The 16,776-nt window shown below is 37.5% G+C and overlaps 1 long non-coding RNA gene across 4 annotated transcripts in view; it reads right to left on the bottom strand.

Annotated features, from left to right (window-relative positions):
- The window catches only part of LOC142409137 (uncharacterized), a 46,443-nt gene extending 39,622 nt beyond the window's left edge, over nucleotides 1–6,821 (bottom strand). The window contains exons 1-3 of one of the 4 annotated variants that reach the window (XR_012775518.1): nucleotides 6,597–6,821; nucleotides 5,778–6,140; nucleotides 1,997–2,074 (exon numbers count right to left, since the gene is read on the bottom strand). This is a non-coding gene — a long non-coding RNA (uncharacterized LOC142409137). Of the gene's footprint in view, nucleotides 1–1,996; nucleotides 2,075–5,777; nucleotides 6,141–6,592 lie in introns of all 4 variants that reach the window. The other 3 variants (XR_012775517.1, XR_012775515.1, XR_012775516.1) reach the window with 3 other exon arrangements.
- Between the last annotated feature and the right edge of the window lie 9,955 nt (nucleotides 6,822–16,776).

Below are 16,776 nucleotides of genomic sequence, written 5' to 3' on the forward strand. Positions count from 1 at the left end.
GCCAGGAGAAGTAGAAGGCATATTTGGAGATGCAGCAAGTTTATAAGAGCTGGAAAGGTGAGAGAGGGCAGAAAATAGGGTGGGAAGGAAACCAAAGGCAGAAATCAAAGGCAAAGTCAGAGAAAAGGGTGTATGAAAGGGCCAGAGCCAGGGTGTATGAAAGGATGAATGCAAGAAGCAAGCAGAGGTGGAGGGCACGAATCATTCCAGGCATGCTGAGGAGCAAAAAAGTTGTAAATATTGGTGAACGTTCTACTTTAGTTCAAAGTTTCCAAACTGCTTCTGCTATAAGCTGTGAAATGTGCTTACAAAAATGACTAGCTGTCCTCTAGCTGCTGAAAATAGCCTAAAAAAGGCAAATTGCCTACTACTACAGCTACCAGTTGCTATGTAGCCAAATGTTTGTTTGTTCAAACAAAGTGTAAACTAGGTTTTGAGAACAAACAACTGCCTATGATATCTGTTGGTGCCTTTCACTATTCCACATGACAGAACTGACTTTGAGATGTGGTTTTCTGGTTGCTTTTAATAATCAAAGCACAAAATTGGAATTACGTTTCAGAAGTGACCTCCCAATGTTATGAATCTCTAGCATTTAGGTTGTCCAGGTGACTTTAATTCTTCTCACTCATTCACATGTTTCATGAGAAGGGGTCCCTACTGTTTTTTTCCCATGCAGCTCATTCATACATGTGCGAAGTTTAACGTAGGACCCTGTTGTGTTCCAGGTGCTATGGGTCACACAGTTTGGAAAAGGCTGTGGTGCTGCACCGCGGTCAAAGGATGTAGTCCCTAATGGAGCCCCTCCAGAGCACGGGACCTGCTGCAGACCGTGGGCTAGCCAAGCACCACTAAAGATGGCCCACTAGGTTGGAATGCAGAGCACGGTTTGGAAACCACTGGATTATGAGATAAACACAATCTTTTAATCTATACTGCCAAACATGCAAAGGAGAGCTTTTCTTGGAGGACTGTCAGGGCTGAGTAAGAGAAAGACTCTTGTCTATAGCATTGCCATGGAAGCTGAGTGGAAATACAGTGAACTGTGTGAAGGAGAAATGTGCTTTTCCGGAAATCAGCACAAACGTAGATAACTCAAAGAGAATGGTATTTTTTCATCTACAAAGCCTGTAAAGATCATTCAGATGTTAACATCACAACTCTCAAATTTTGCATCATCAAAGCCTTCATTAAAAACTGAAATGTACGTCTATGCATGGTAACCAGCACCATAAACTGCGGTTCAATTTCACACATGAAAATATCTCCCTTGATGTGTCACAGCCACGACCAGTACTAAGTCAAAACTTATCATGCAGCTAAGTGTCAGAAATGAATGCCAAATAATTCAATATCATGAGTTTGGGCTTTCATATACAAACAAATAATTTATAATTACTTGGCCCATTATAACTTTTTCACGTAAAAGGTAATGAAAGAAAAAGTTATTTTAGAAAATGGACACATTTCCTGACAAAGCCAGAGTTACACAATTTTGAAAGATAATATTTAACCTTTGGAAAGGCCAAAATTCTTTGGACTGACGCAGAAGTTATAAAGATAGATCTTGCCAAATGTAGAGTAATTTTTGAAGAATTACTCTTTTTCACAATACTAATACAAAAATTCTTGGACATGAAACTGAGAACTCTGGAACAGGAAGGAGAAATGATAGATGCTTTAAAGAACAAGTCTATTTAGAAGCAGTTTGTCTGAACTCTGTAACATATGCTGACAATAATACATTTTCATGCTTGACTCTATTTTACTAGCTATTTCTTCATGCACAGCAAGTAGTCTATTTAGTCCATGGCATTTCAAAATATATCTTTTAAAAGTGGACAGCACTTGCTTACCTCTACATTTTGTGAAAGAAAGGAGAAGAAAAGGGACATTCTGTGAGAGAGAATGCAAACATATATAAACCTATTCATATGCTTATACTGAAGTTGATAAACACCGTCTTGACAAAGAGGAATTAACAATGGGTATTTACCTTTTCTGCAACCTTCCATACCTTTAGTACCAGCAACTGCATAAATTTTTACTTCTGCAGGTGGTAAATGCACTTCCTCTGAAACAGAGCCCCCTATATAGATTTTCTGTTTATAAGAATATTGTTCACAAATAATCTTCTTATTCAACTCCATAATTTCTTTTTTTTTGCTATTCAATGCTGAAGCATTACACAGTTGTAACATGAAATCAAGTTCTGTATTATATACTCCATAAACCTGAGAACTTCTAAGATGCTTAGGTTCTGGTCATTAGCTCTAGGATCAACAGCAGTTGTATCAAAAACTTCTGCAGCATGCTTTTGAACTTTGCCACAATTTTCAAATATTAGGAAGAGTTTATTTGTGAAGTACTTCTCAAATTAGTAAAGTGCATGACTGGAGATGGTCTTTTATTCTCTCTTTCTTTGTACACACTTATTTCATTCCATCTCAGAAAAGCTACATTTCCAAAGTGTTTCTATTTCAGGATATGTTGAGGAAAATTCCACCCAAATGAAGAATATCATAATAGCAAAGAAAAAAGAAGAGAGAAGCAGGGAGGAAGGAAACAGCAAATACTGAGAACACATCTGTAAAATGCACCAACAATTCCAAGCTTGCAATGGGCTGTCACTGCATACACAAAGAGGAAATTTCATTTAAAAGTTACAAAAATGACCTTGCTTTGAACCAAGTGAATGTGATTACTTCTGAACTGAACGGAAAGTTAAGAAGTTTGGATTAAATGTTTTACCAGTGCCAATGTCCCAGAACTTTCTTTGGCTCTATATTCTCCTTTCCTATGTTTGTCAGCTGAATTTAATGTTCTCTTCTTTTTGTCTTCTGGTCTCTTTGACCTTAATGTGACATTTTAGTTGGGTGATTAATTACTATTAAATGGCACTGCATTTATTAAATGGAGTCCTTGTCTGCGTAAGAGCACAGTTACAATGCAACGATTCAGTTTGATAAGCTTAAATATACACAGTTAGATGTGGTAATATCTAATTTGTCAAGGATCTTGTGGCTAGCTTTTCTGCCACACAGCTAGAGAGGACATGTGATTGCACAAAAAGCTTAATATTCTGAGCTTAAATGTCCTCAGTAAATTGATCTTCTCTATCATGTAATCTTATTTCAGAGTGTGCAGGAGACAGTAAAGTTCCACACAAGCCTAAGTTGCCTTAATACTAGGCCTGAGGGTTCCTGACCATAAAAATAAAAGCTATGTGACAAGATTTGTATGTCTCTTTTCTGCAGACAACAGCTGACTTGCCTTGCCAGAAGCTTTCTTTCTGGGTTAATTGAATAAAAAGAAGAATAAATGTCAGTAAAAGGATGAAAGGTTCATTGAGAAAGAAAAGATCCGTCTATAGTTTGAACACCTAAGTGAAAAAAAAATCATGAATATTTAATTTAGTAAATGAAACACCAGCAGCTGACATTGTAATCAACCAGGTTACTATTCTGTCAATTATATTCTCCCAACACTGCTTTATTCTTTGTTTATCTAACTAAGTTGATTGGGAACATTTTCTTTTCTTTTCAGACTATGCTGAATCATCAAAACAAAACTTCTTGCAAGCAAAAGGTTGGTTTTGTTTTAACATCTGCTGGGAAAAAAATTCAGGCCCAAGGTGGATGACCTGGATAAAATCAGAATGGGAGGGAGGCTTTCACAACAAGCTCAGTGGTTTGGGTATTCATGGGAAAGACAGACAGCAGTTGGATCTAGTTCTTGCCTGATTCTTATGTCAATTCTTTTCTCCTTTGGTTAAACACTAACTGGGCCAGCAAGAGGAAGAACAGAAGCTGTTCTCAGGTTGCGCACTCAGTCCTTGTGTCTTCCACTTCCAAAACATGTATCCGAGCTCCTACACCTGCAGAGTCAGTGCCTGTCTTTACAACCCTCTCCCACTCCACATAAAATGACAAGAAATTAAAATAAAAAGAAGAGAGAGATCAGGCTAATATGAGAAATAAGAGGTCTTCAGCTTTATCTCAAACCTGTGGGTAGTTTTTGACAGTGCAAATTGTAGTAGTGCTGTAGAGAGAGGAGGCATTCACCTCATCTGAATTTAGGTATTTACAGGGATCTCCTTGTAGAGATATTGTGGAGAAGGGGATAATGTTTGGGCATGCATCCTCAGACCTACTTTAGATCTGAGATAAATACCTCCATATCAACCATAGTGGGAATTCAGATGCAAACCTCCATGGGAGAGACATTTACATGTGATCAGGGAAGAGCTCCCACCATTCTGCTGGAAAACAGAAGCATGAGCGCTATAATAGATGTGCATGCTGTTCGCACAATGAAGATTTAAGCTGAACTCTGCACGCAAGGAGATATTGAACTTGCATGCTCTGCAGGTTTGCAGACACTCTACCATCTGGAGACACTGCAATAACCCTGCCTGGAGGCCAAACATCAGTAGTAAACTGAATCTAAATGAACCAAGAAAGGCTATAATCCTGACTACCTCTAAAAGGATTATAGCGGTGTCTCGACTACTGATGACAGTCTAATGATAAGATTGCATAAGAAAAACATTCTTACAATTCTCATTAAGGATTAAGTCACCACACTTCCAGTTGCTGCTGCGTAGATTTGTCCACCTCCATCTCCCATTAGGATCAGCAGGAAAAGAGGTACATTCGTATTGCCCAGAACCTTATGGGTTCAGGATTACGGGAAGGGAGATGCATCAGATGTATGCTTTGGCAGACTCAAAATGTTCATCTTTTGAAAATGCTGGACACTGGAAATATGTCGGGCACTTCTTCCTGAAAATTTTCTAGGAATTAGATTCGACTACAGAAACTGCTTTTTAGTCTGGGCATAGGATCTTCCGAAGAAGCACTCATTCCCTACCTTCTTCGCAGAATATAAGTATTTTTTCATTAGTGTAATTTGCTATTTTTAGGATTCAAACCAAAGGCACAGTTAACAGTTAGTCCCCATGATCTTCAGAACTAATTTCTAGAAAACACTGGTCAACTTTGCAAACACATTCCTATCTTGGTCTCAAAAATAGTGGAAATATTTTCAAGTGTCAGAATGTTCTATTTCTAAAGCCACTTTAAATTTACTTTATATAATTATTAAAAACTGGTCAACATCAACACAATACATTTCATGTATATCTAAATGAATTGTTTTGATTGATCCAAAGGAAAATTTTATTTCAAGAAAGTATTGGAAATATTCTTAAAGATTTTACAGGTCACAAAACGCATTTTCAAACCAGGACTAAACCTTCATTTTGGCAGATGATAAAATATTATATTATCTCCTCTATAACATTTGTGAATTTGCAAACAGTAGACAGGACATAGGCAGAGAATTTACCTTTTGTGAAAGATATGGTAGGCTACCAGTTTTGATCATTCAAAATATAAGAACAAGTTCCTGCTGTTCAAATCACAAGACAGCTTACTTTGTAGAAATTAAACTAAAAACACAATCCAACATACTTTTTTCTATATAGAGAGAAAAAAACCCCCACAGATTCATAATACGGACTGTTGATCAGCATAGTAATTTGCAAGTCATAGTTTAATGTTCTCCACTCTGCCTAGGTAAGTGATCAGGGAAATAACTGAAAGTCTGTAAAACGGAGGAGTATAATATTATATGACAACACATCAGTAATGGTTTCAAATTACAAGAAAAGCTGTACAGGGAAAAAAATATTTTAAAGTCTTCTCCCCTTTCCCCCAAACACACACACAATTTCCTCTAGAAGAAAACACGAGAGAAATAAATGCATTGCTCACTCTTTCTTGGAGGTATATCGAATGCTGATTAATTCTAAATCTTCGGAATTGTAATGTGAACATCAGAGCAAAATTGGCCTTACAATGCTTTCCTGTAACTCAAAGGGCTGTACAAAAGTGACTGTGTTGAAAGAATTATAGCCAAGGACATAACTGTAATGAAGTATTATCACGGACATATAATATTATCAAAATATCAAACTCTACACATGTCAACAGTCACCCAACATGATTAGAGGCAGATCTGGTTTTCGGTTTAGGTAAATGTAGGCAGTTGTTTACGTTGGCAGATCACGGGGGGAAGGGAGGAAATGAAATGCTCCAGTACAGGGTGCCACGGCCCCACCGCCTGTTTTGTAGACCCTGAGAGAAAGACAGGCAGGGAGAGGAGCCGCACACCCTGCGATCAGATCAGCTCAGAGAAGGAGCAGAAGGTTAGCGCTCGCCTGCCCACCAGCTCCCAGTAAATCTGCTCCCTCCCAATAAATCCCTGCTTTATTTCTCCAGTCCTCCACATTTACCTCCAGGGATAGGGGGGGAAGAAACAAAACAACCCCGCCGCCCACCACCACCTCCAGATCACTGGTGGCTCCCTGGAGCCCACAGCCAATTCCTTTCAATCCCCTTGCCTAACTGAAGCCACCAACCCCGGCAAGGTTTGCGGCAGGTCCTCAAGCCCATCGACCCGCTCCCAGGTCTGCGCCTTCTCTCAGAAGCTGTCACGGTGCCCCAGTGGCTTCCCCTTCCAAGCCTTGTTCTACAAGTCTGGGTGCTGAGTCACCAAGCGAACAGGCATGTATTAAATCGAAACATACCCACCATTAAGCATGGCTAAAGGTGAGCATGTCGAAGAAAGGCAGTGTCTGCTGTCAGTTTTCAATCCTTTTGAACTGCAGCCTTATACAGCCATGCTCTGTGGCTGTTATTTATGAGGTGAACTGAGGATATGACAGCCTCATCTGCTGATGTGACAGAAAAAGCACATCGTTTGCTTTGAACCTTGCAGAAACGTGGAAAACTTTCTTGTGCTCCTTTCAGCGTAACCCTGCTCCAAGAACCATATTGACTTGTAATAGCTTCTGTTTATGCAGTGCAACAAGCTGAGGTCAGTGGGAAAGTGTCAGCTGCAGCGTATGACTTTGCTTTCACTGCATCATGGAACTTGGCACGGCCTCGCAATGACAGATAAACTGCATTCTATAGCTTTCAAAACCCTCAAAGGATATGTGGCTGGGAAAGGCTTGCAAATGCCTTCTCTTGATTAATACTCGCAAAACTGAAGTGATCATAATTTAGTCCTAGCAAAGAGATGTACTTCTTTGTAGCAGCAATAAAGACAGACACGAAAGCCCACAAACCTACACAATACACAGAAATCATCTTTAAAGAAATTCACAGTCATCATGCCAGACACTAAATGAATTATTTCTCTCATTTCTTGTCTCACCGCAGCTTCCTCCCACTTGGACACACATGTTAGGCATTCAGTTAACCTCAAGCATAGCTCTCCTGGCCCTATCGCTGTATCTGCACTCCCATCACGAGGGTATGCTAGACTACATTTTTGCAATGTAAAAAGAGTGACATCATTTTTTTCTTAAAGTAGCTTGTCTGTAAGAACGCTTCAATTATATGCAGCTCAGCTCAGCCCCAGAATATGCTCGTTCCTATGCACTTTTCCATCCTGTGCTCAGCACATTGTCCAGAGCTGCTCCTACTCGCAGCTCAGCACTGTATACCCCATTCTGAACCTCTCATTTTCTATCTACAGCAGCTGCATTTGCTTCCCCGTCTATAACTTTCGCCGACCTCCTGCTCTTGCATTGCACTTCCTGGGAAGTGTTTTGTTCACGGACCCAGCGGAGGAATATGTTATGACAATGGAGTTTTAAGGAAAGCTTTTTGTTTTGTTGTGTCATGCACTTTATCCATCCCATTTTGTCATCTGGTGGTTTTCCTTTCTTGTTCTGGCACATATTTCATGGCTAAAGCTATTTCACAGGCAGCCTTGGAAGTCAATCCTTTTTCAGATAACAACTTTTTTCAGCTGATCCACCTTCCTATCTACTTACAAATCCATCAGAGAGCGCTTTATTTGGCTACAGTCCTGCATCGTATACTGGATTATTTATAGAATGAGTTAGAATGTCATGATATTCACCAGCCTGAGGTGAATCACAGAATTTTTTTTTTTTAATTACCTTCTTTGCAACCAGGAAATTCAGCTCAGGATACTAACACAGAACTTCACTGGCTGTGGTGAAATGCAAAGGGAACAAAGCCTGCAAGATACACATAGGACCTTCATTTGGGGGGCAGCTAACTTTTTTTTTTTTCTTCAGGAAAGATTTAATTTGTAGTTGTTTAATGCCTTTTTAGATCTAGTAAGCAGCTGTTCCTGATGGTTTATACATTAAGAATATGTTATGAAACTAAATAAAGGATTAATTATCCTTACAGAGCCTTCAATTGCTTTCTGGAATCTCATGCTATGAAGTGCCGTCACTCTGGTTTCACTGAAAGAATGTCACCTGCACTTCACAGCCTTCCCTATTTATTGTCTGTTTGGTCTTCCTCTCTTCATTGGACTGCCTTGAATATTGGGTTAACAAGCCTTAGTGAAATTCCTATTCAGTCCTGTATCCTGATAATATATACAAGTAACATGTGGCAGAAGGTCTAGAAAAAGTTTTTAATTAAAACCAAGTGTTAGAATTATACTGTCTTTGGGTTTCCTCGTGTTTCCTGACATTTTTGTGTCCAGTTCACAACAGAAAAAGTTGTTGAGAGCACAAACTTTGCTTTTAATGGTATCTTGTAAATACCATGATACGTAAATAATTTGTTTTGTTGCTTGCTATAAAAGTACTGCTATGGGTGTGCAGTTTTAGGGTATTAACCGTAGAATGGGAAATGTTTATACTTTAAAAGATATCTCTGATTATGGAATTACTGTGGAAGTACAGTAAAACGAATACTATGGATATTGCCTTTTTTCTTCTTTTGCTGAATCAGTCCTTTTGCAACATGGTCTTTGTGTCAGAAAGCACAAGATGCTCTTAAGACAAGAAAACACAGCAAAACCCTGAAAGTAGGTTGCATAATCTAATGTGCCGTATTTGCCTTCTGATAACCCTCACCAACAACATCTAAAAGTAGTCATTTGACTTTTAATGACAGCCACTGTTCATGTTATCTCTACAAATTTCCTTCTTGAAAGAGCTGGTCCTCTTACTCTTTAGATACCACTGCTTCTGCATTTGCAAGAACAGAGGGGGTGTAGCTGGCCTTGATTCAGTTCTTACATAGTGTCTGCAAAGATTTAAACACATCAAAGTGTCAGCTAGATCAAATGAGCCAGAATCTATTTTAGAGTAATTGAAAGTTTGACTTCCATTTGCCCAAGAACTCTATTTATTTACTTTAACTTCACTAAAATTCCCTCAGCATTATAAATTAATTGCGGTCCTGTTATCTTTCCCTGATTGCACCCCCTCAATGCCAGCAGTCTCTGAAGTGTTTCTTACAAAAATCTCAACCCTAAATACCTGTTTTTTACAACGAAACAGTGGGACCATCTTATATGGAACTACCTGCTGTTCCATATTCAAATGAATGAATGCCTATTTTTTCCTCAACATTCAGTAGTAAAAGGAAAGCCAGGAGGAATACGTCTCACAGAAGCCTTTGAACTAATTAAAAACCAAATCACATTCACTTTGAAATAATTTAAGAAAACCTTCCATTGTACTTTTTTGATCCTACCTTATGTTTTCAGGCCTATGACATCGCCTGTAGAGCTTTCATTCATTAAAAATTTCATCAAACTTGAGATGAGATTTACCTCTGCCCAGATTTAGAGATCATGAGGCTGATCCAGACTCTATGTTCATTCTTTTCTATCACAAAAGCATTTAAAGCCCAAAGAGCCACTTCAGCGGCATCTCAACGTTTACATCATACTGCTCAGATGCTGCTCAGGGCTGCTCATCTTGTCTTATTCACCCACCACTTCCTATGCTGTATCAGCACTCTTAAAGGAACACATGACCTACAGAATGTTTCTGTAAAATCTTTTGAAAGTCAGTGCTACACTCTCTTCATTTCTACGAAGAGGAGAGAAAAGCACTGGGTCTTTATTTGGTTATTCTTATTTTAGGGAGTGTACAGAAACAGACTGTCATAACTAGGGAACTGGCAGAAGGCTGGCCCCTGTGTGAGGGCTGAAATTGTCTTTCTTAAGCCCACAGATAAAGGGCTAGTAACATTTTCAACACTCTGCTTAACAATTATTATATTCAGGAGGAGCTACATTTGTATTTATTTTGAAAATAGTTGTTTATATCTCAATATCAAGTTTATGCTTTGCCTGGCTTCAAGGTCCCTCAGACTAATAAAAACATAAAACCTTCCCATCTTCCTCAACCCTTTCAGCTAGAGAAGTCTAGGAAACACCATGCCAGTGGTTCAAATTCTAGATTTTTGTGCAGAAATTCACACAGAAGAGTAGAACATATAGGATGTCTCCAAAATCCACTGACTAATTAATAAGCCCTTCCGCCCCCAAAAAAATCAAGAATAAGAAAAAAAAATGTAAAGTCATAACATTTGCATCTGCACCAAAACTCTTCCCTTATTCCAGAAAGTTGAGAACTATGCTTTTTACACTGGCTTGAGGATATTTACACCAGCCTCAATCCTGTCCCATTAAAGTCATAGAGTCTCTAACAAGCCCATTAATGTGTCATCAGGGCATAAGCAAATATGTCCAAAAGTAAACATTCACTCTAAAAAATTTACCTTATTCTCTGCCATGATTTTCAAGGACAAGAATGTATCCATAATAAGAATTTTGTATAAATGGAAACCCACATTTTAATTTTTGTAATGAAAAATTATGAGAAAATATGGGATAGTTTAACTCCTCTAGTTTGGATCCTTTCTTTGCTCTTTCAAAGGCTCTTCAGGAAAAACAAAAACTTTTCTACTCATACAGTAGACAATGTCCCTTTTTAGGTCTGCTTCTAATAACATGAATAATATTAATCTCTCCTACAAGCTGTGCTAAGAATGTCTTTTGGGAAGCAATGACATCTTTGCATTATTAATAGCTGATTCAATCTGGCTTGCTGTAGTAACAGCTTTTGCCAGTGTGAGATTAGGTTCAACTAACAGCCTTATGAATTTCAGCATGTCTTTATCTAGCAGGGTATTATAACACAGTGTCCTTCTGTGCCCAAGAAATGTAGCCAAACAGAAACCATGCCTGCCTGGTATCATCAATCATGAGCAGGCAATTCTCAACTACATTTTTCTGCATTTTTTAAGGAGTTATTTTTGAATCTCAAAGGGAAAACTAAAATAAGAGGGCAAACACCTTCATGATTCTTCCTCATTTTATTCTTTGCTATTTCTTCAAATATCTTCAAGCATCTCTTTCCCTGTCTTTTGCCAGAGATTCTCTATTTCTCACTAACCTTTTTTGCAGTGGATTTTTCAGTCTTTCTCCAACTTTGTTTCATTTTTCCTTTGAGAATACCTCTTTGCTATCCATACTTCCACCTATTTTTAGTTTCCCATCCATGCTATAAGAATGCCTATAATACTGTTGAATAGATGTTAGAACTTCTTTAATAGATTTCTAACCCCGCAAGGGGCAGGACTGGAAGATTGACATTTTGACCCCTCGTTTACTGCCAGATGAGCTATTGGGTGTTCTGGATACATTGGTTCTCCTTTTCCTGTCAGAGCAGACCATTCTTTTGCAGGTATTATCTCATCAGTCTTTCAGACAAGCGTGCACACTAAGCTGGTCTGGTTCATGAGTGATTATTTGTTTTCCACTTTTGTTCATCTTCATTAAATGAGTTTAGGTGATGCAAAAAGAACAAAACTAAGACTTTGAGGGTGAGGGGGATCTCTGCAAAAGACAGAAAGAAAAAAAAAATCTTCTCTGTACTCAGCTCCCTTAAGTTGCTGATCTGAAAGTCTCCTTCAGAAGGAGGGCAATAGTTTTTCCTTCATTCAGTTTCAGTCCTCATTTTCATTCTTGTATTATTTTATGCAAGGCTCCATTTAAAAGTGGGCTAATGGAGGCAGGTAATACTGACTAAAATGTACAAAAAAGTTTTCTATGTTTTCATTAGAAGTGTGAAAGAAAATTGATATTTTCAAAGTTTTGAAACATGCTGTTGAGGAGTTTAACAATTTTTTTTTCAGCTGGTAGCAAGAGAGGGGACTTTTATTTTACAGTGAAAAATTCTCCCTCTTCCACAAAGAGTAGAGTAAATTGTAGATGCAAAGCAAAATGGAAATTCTGGTAGAAAAATTTTATTGAAAAGCATTTTGGCAGAGAGTGTTTTTTACCACCTGGAATACTGACTTGAATCTACAAAACATTTCAGATATTATCCACAATAAGGAGAATTTCTGAGAAGGCTTAGGACACAATTCGGAAGAAACTGAGAAATAAAAGTAGCAAACAAATAGAAACTGGATAGAACAGGAGTTGTTGGAACTGTTTTTTTCTACTTTAGGCCTTATTGCTTTTGTTACTGAAGCTTTACTTAATCTTAGATGTGCATAAATTTTGTAAATTTATTTTCTTGCCTTTAAGCTGAATTTTATCTGTTTTAGAAAAATTAATAAGGGTTCCTGCCCTTGAAGCAAGAAAATAATTTCCTGAGATGCTAAAGAGAAAGAAATATGCCTAGAACAGAATAATAGTATAGGATGGATCCTAAACCAATACCATGGTCACAAAAACAGTCAGTTGCTCAGAGAGTCTGATCAGGATACACATTATGGTTGGCAAGACAAACAAGGAGCATCCGCTGAGCAGCCAAGTCAAAACCAGCCAAGCTAAATTAAGACCAACGACAAAAACGTGGAAAGGTTTGTATCACTCTAGCTAATCTCAACTATGCAGTTTCATTTACTATTTTTTGGTTCTAACTATTTGTAGTTGATATGTCAATCTCATCTTTGTAAGATTAACAGATTTCTTCCCCCTGAGGTTTTACTTTAAAAAAGCAGAAACTAAGAGGAAAGATCCCAAGACAAGTTGTCTTTTTCCCTGTTTTCCCATTAGCTTGACATCCAAGCTGAATCTGAAGAACTTTTTTGGTTTTGCTTAGCAGTATTGATAAACAGCTAAAGTCACGTGTATCTCAGAGGAAAATACATGGAAACATTGAAAGGATGTTTAAAAGATCAGGGGAGATTATATTATAAAATAATATTTATACTTTTCACATACCCCAGAATAGTCAGAAAATTATTATGACCATGTTTCAGGTTTCATAGTAAGCCCTTTTTTGGGAGAAATGAATTATTGCAGGCCTAAGAGCTATGTGGCTGCTGAAAGACTACCAACCCATGATGGTCCCTCCCTCCAGATGAGTGCTATCAAAAACATGGTAAGACCTTAATATTGAGCTGTAAAACTCAAGGGAGAATATATTCACATGAAGTGATTATCTCTTATGTTTCTGGACATTGTAAAGATACATTACATTCTCCTAATAATACTTGCCTTCTTTTTGATATGATGTTTTGGAAGAACAGCTTGCACTTATAATCAGTACAATTTATCACCTATCCCCAAAGTACCCTGCCGTTGAAATGCCTGACATATATATTAGGTGTTGTGGATTTAGCAAAAATTGAATTATAAATTGCCTTGCCAGCTTTTGCCTCTGGAAATAATGAAAAAGTGAGCTAAAGAAATGTTCTCCTGAAGGATTTATTTTTAGTGGCTATAGAGAAAGAAACAACAAACATGGATTGACCAGATTTTATCATTTTAAGCACTGAATAGCTTGGTCTCAAGAAAAGTTTTCATTCTTTTGATTTTATTTTTTCTTAAAGAAAAAAAGAAGGCACTGAGAGTGCTTGAATGTCCCTGAAAATAACTCAGTTGAGAAAAGAAAAAAAAAAAAAAAAGAGAAAAGAAAACACTAACAAAACATTAATTTGTACTCAGTAAGCCTATATGAGAATTTCAAGGTCTTGTGCCCAAATGAAGTCAAGTTAAATGCCATCCAAAATACTTTCTTTTCTCTTCTTTGGTAAGTGCTGTCTCTCAATGAATGAAATTATTTGTAATGGCCTTTTAGAGTTTAGCATTATCCAACTCCTCAAAATAATAGGGCCTTTAATAAGTTATCTAAATTGGCAGAGCTATGCAGAATCTTTTTCTAACAAGTATTTCAGCATCAAATGTGCATAGTTAACCTAAATGTTCATTATAAAGATATTCAGAAATACAGTAAGCTTTGGTAATACCAATTTTAAACCAACATCTAAGATTTCTTCATGAACTACATACTTGTGTCTTAACAAGTTCCTGCATAGAGAGAAACGCAACTTGTGTTCATCTACAGTTAATTTAAAGAAAAAAATTCTGTATGAGTGCACACACAGATATCTAGCCTGCATTCTGTATTTGTGTGAATCTGAGAATAAGCTTTCTGTTTACAAGCTAAATTGAAATTTTAGCTCAGTTTGTGTCATCTGTAAAGAACATATATTTTTACCATTTTATTAGATGTTTTTGCTTTAATAAACTGATGTTGGAGCATGAGCTCAAATTCTCTGTTTCTTCATCTTTATAAGTTTAAATAATACCTTGCATTTTGAGTGCGCATGTTTTTAATGTAAGTGATAAGAGAATACAAAAATCTTATTGGAGTGTGTTGTGTGTGCAAAGAATTTCAAAGTAGGCACTTATCAGTCAAATATTTCCACCTTCTTATATTAAATATCCTATTACTAAATGAGCTTATCATGAACTTCTGATGTCTATCTGGTATTACTGGGCAAAAACTCTTTGAATTGCCTGTTTATAACTGAGGCATTCTACAATATGACTGCCAGAATACAGTCACATGAAATTCACTCAGCAGTTTGACTGCACAGGTTAATAAAATATAACTGTCTACACCATGCGGAGATGAGTGCAGACAAATGGAGTCAGATTAATTTGTCCCTAAATCTGGTTGAGAAATATGAATAATATTAGCATTTGCTCAGTTCTTACTGAGCTTACAAAATGATTGTCATTCTTTAGGAAGTGATACAAAGAAACTACCAAGATGAAAGCAAGGAAAGCTGTAACTTCTAAGAAGGTGAATCTTTAACAAGTACAATGATTAGGAACCTTAACCATCAAATGTGAAGGCAAGAATGTCCAACTTCTTGAGTGAATAAGTAAATAAGTTTGATAAAGTGGAAAACAGACACACCAATAGAAAGACCAAAATAAATTACTTATCATGAAAGCAAGACCTCCATGGATGGCAGGGGATGAGATCCATAAAAACATACGCAGAACTGGAGTGCACAAGTCTTCATCTTTTCAAAATTGCAAGTAGTACCAAGATTTGGGGGGAAAAAAAAATCAGTTGAAGGAAAGAACACACAACAGAAGAAAGGATGAATTTTCCTAGTAGCTATATTTACATTTTGTTACATGCTTGTTAGAGGGTAAGCTTTAAGTGCCTTGCTGTTTACTTTTCTCTTTTGCATGGCTATGTACTTGATTCATTGGTCACTGTGGGTGACTGAGCTTGAGGGAAAAAGTAAACAATATAAGCAAGAGGTCATAATTTACTTGCATTATACAAAATACATATAAAGGCTTACAAGTGGGGAAACATGCTGAAGAAATGTGTTGTCATCATATAGCCACAAAACATCCTGCAGATTAATCCTATGGTGGCCCTGCATGACACCTGTAGTATATGTGGGCATTAGGTCAAAATATTAGCTGGAGCTAATGATGGGCCCATTATAACCCTCCTTAGTGCTCATTACTTAGGGGACCTTTTGAAGGTGCTCTGTATCATTCTCTGGCTGACAGGCTATTCAGTGAAGGTTAGCAACTCCCTCTGAAGTCCTGTTTCTCTGTTGCGGCTAACAACCTAGTTGGGGTCATGGAAGGCACACATGGATCCTTCACCTAAATGGCAGAAATCGTATAGGAAATAATTAACATCTGCATGGGGTACAAAGATTTCGAAGGAAAGTAAATTTACTGTTTTTCAAGGTTAATTTTTTTCTGCATTGAGCATAATCACCTCAACAATGAATCAACGTTGTTAGCATTGCACTCAGATCAGTGGAGACATGAGTGTGCATGATGTGTTCAGAAGCCCAGTGGATGAATTCTACACAGATGTTCATGGCAAAGCCAAGGGGTTAAAATAATATTCCTGTAATCCTAGCTTCTACTATTGATGAACAATAGAGTTCTTCACCGATAGCCCTGACACTTCAGAGCATCTTTACCTTAGAATGGTCTTTCACCCTCTCCTTTTAAGCTCCCATTGCAACATCACTGCAATTCATTTTTATCCAGCTTTTCAGCTTTAATCACTGTACATTTGATCCACAATTAACTTGGTGGATGAAAGCTACCATTTACTACAAGCATGGGGTATCCCTGTTCAGTTTAAAGATTGCGTGGATAACCCGGAAGAACAATTATGCATTTCCCACTTACTTTCTGTTTCTTGCATATCTTACTGCATGAAAAACAATAAATAGCTCTTGAAATGTGTTCACTTATCTTCCTGCTCCTGCGGTGACCCTAATGTCAAAAAACCCAACATATTCAGGGCTATGGGCCTGCCAGCTCAGTCTTTTCTTACTCTCCCGATTTGAATCTGACCTTGCCTTTCCCCAGCTTATATACCAATTCCTATCAGATCTCAAAACTAATTTTAAAGCTGTCATATTTACTTTCCCCTAGGCCTTGTTTGACACTGTGGTTTCACTCAACTTTCTGAGTGATTATTTGGTGCAGTTGCATGCATATTTATTCCAGTAATTTCTTTAAGTCTTTTGCAAAATGCAGAGATAAAATTATATTTACTTGCATTAGGTGCTGGCTCTCCGTTTATAAGTAAAACACACTTTGGTGAAATTTATGCTTGTATTTTTTTCTCCAAGAAAAATAATCTATTCGCACATGCATCTTTTTCCCTGGCTAACACCT

The sequence above is a fragment of the Mycteria americana genome, chromosome 4 (genome assembly GCF_035582795.1).
Source record: "Mycteria americana isolate JAX WOST 10 ecotype Jacksonville Zoo and Gardens chromosome 4, USCA_MyAme_1.0, whole genome shotgun sequence".
Taxonomy (NCBI): Eukaryota; Metazoa; Chordata; class Aves; order Ciconiiformes; family Ciconiidae; genus Mycteria; species Mycteria americana.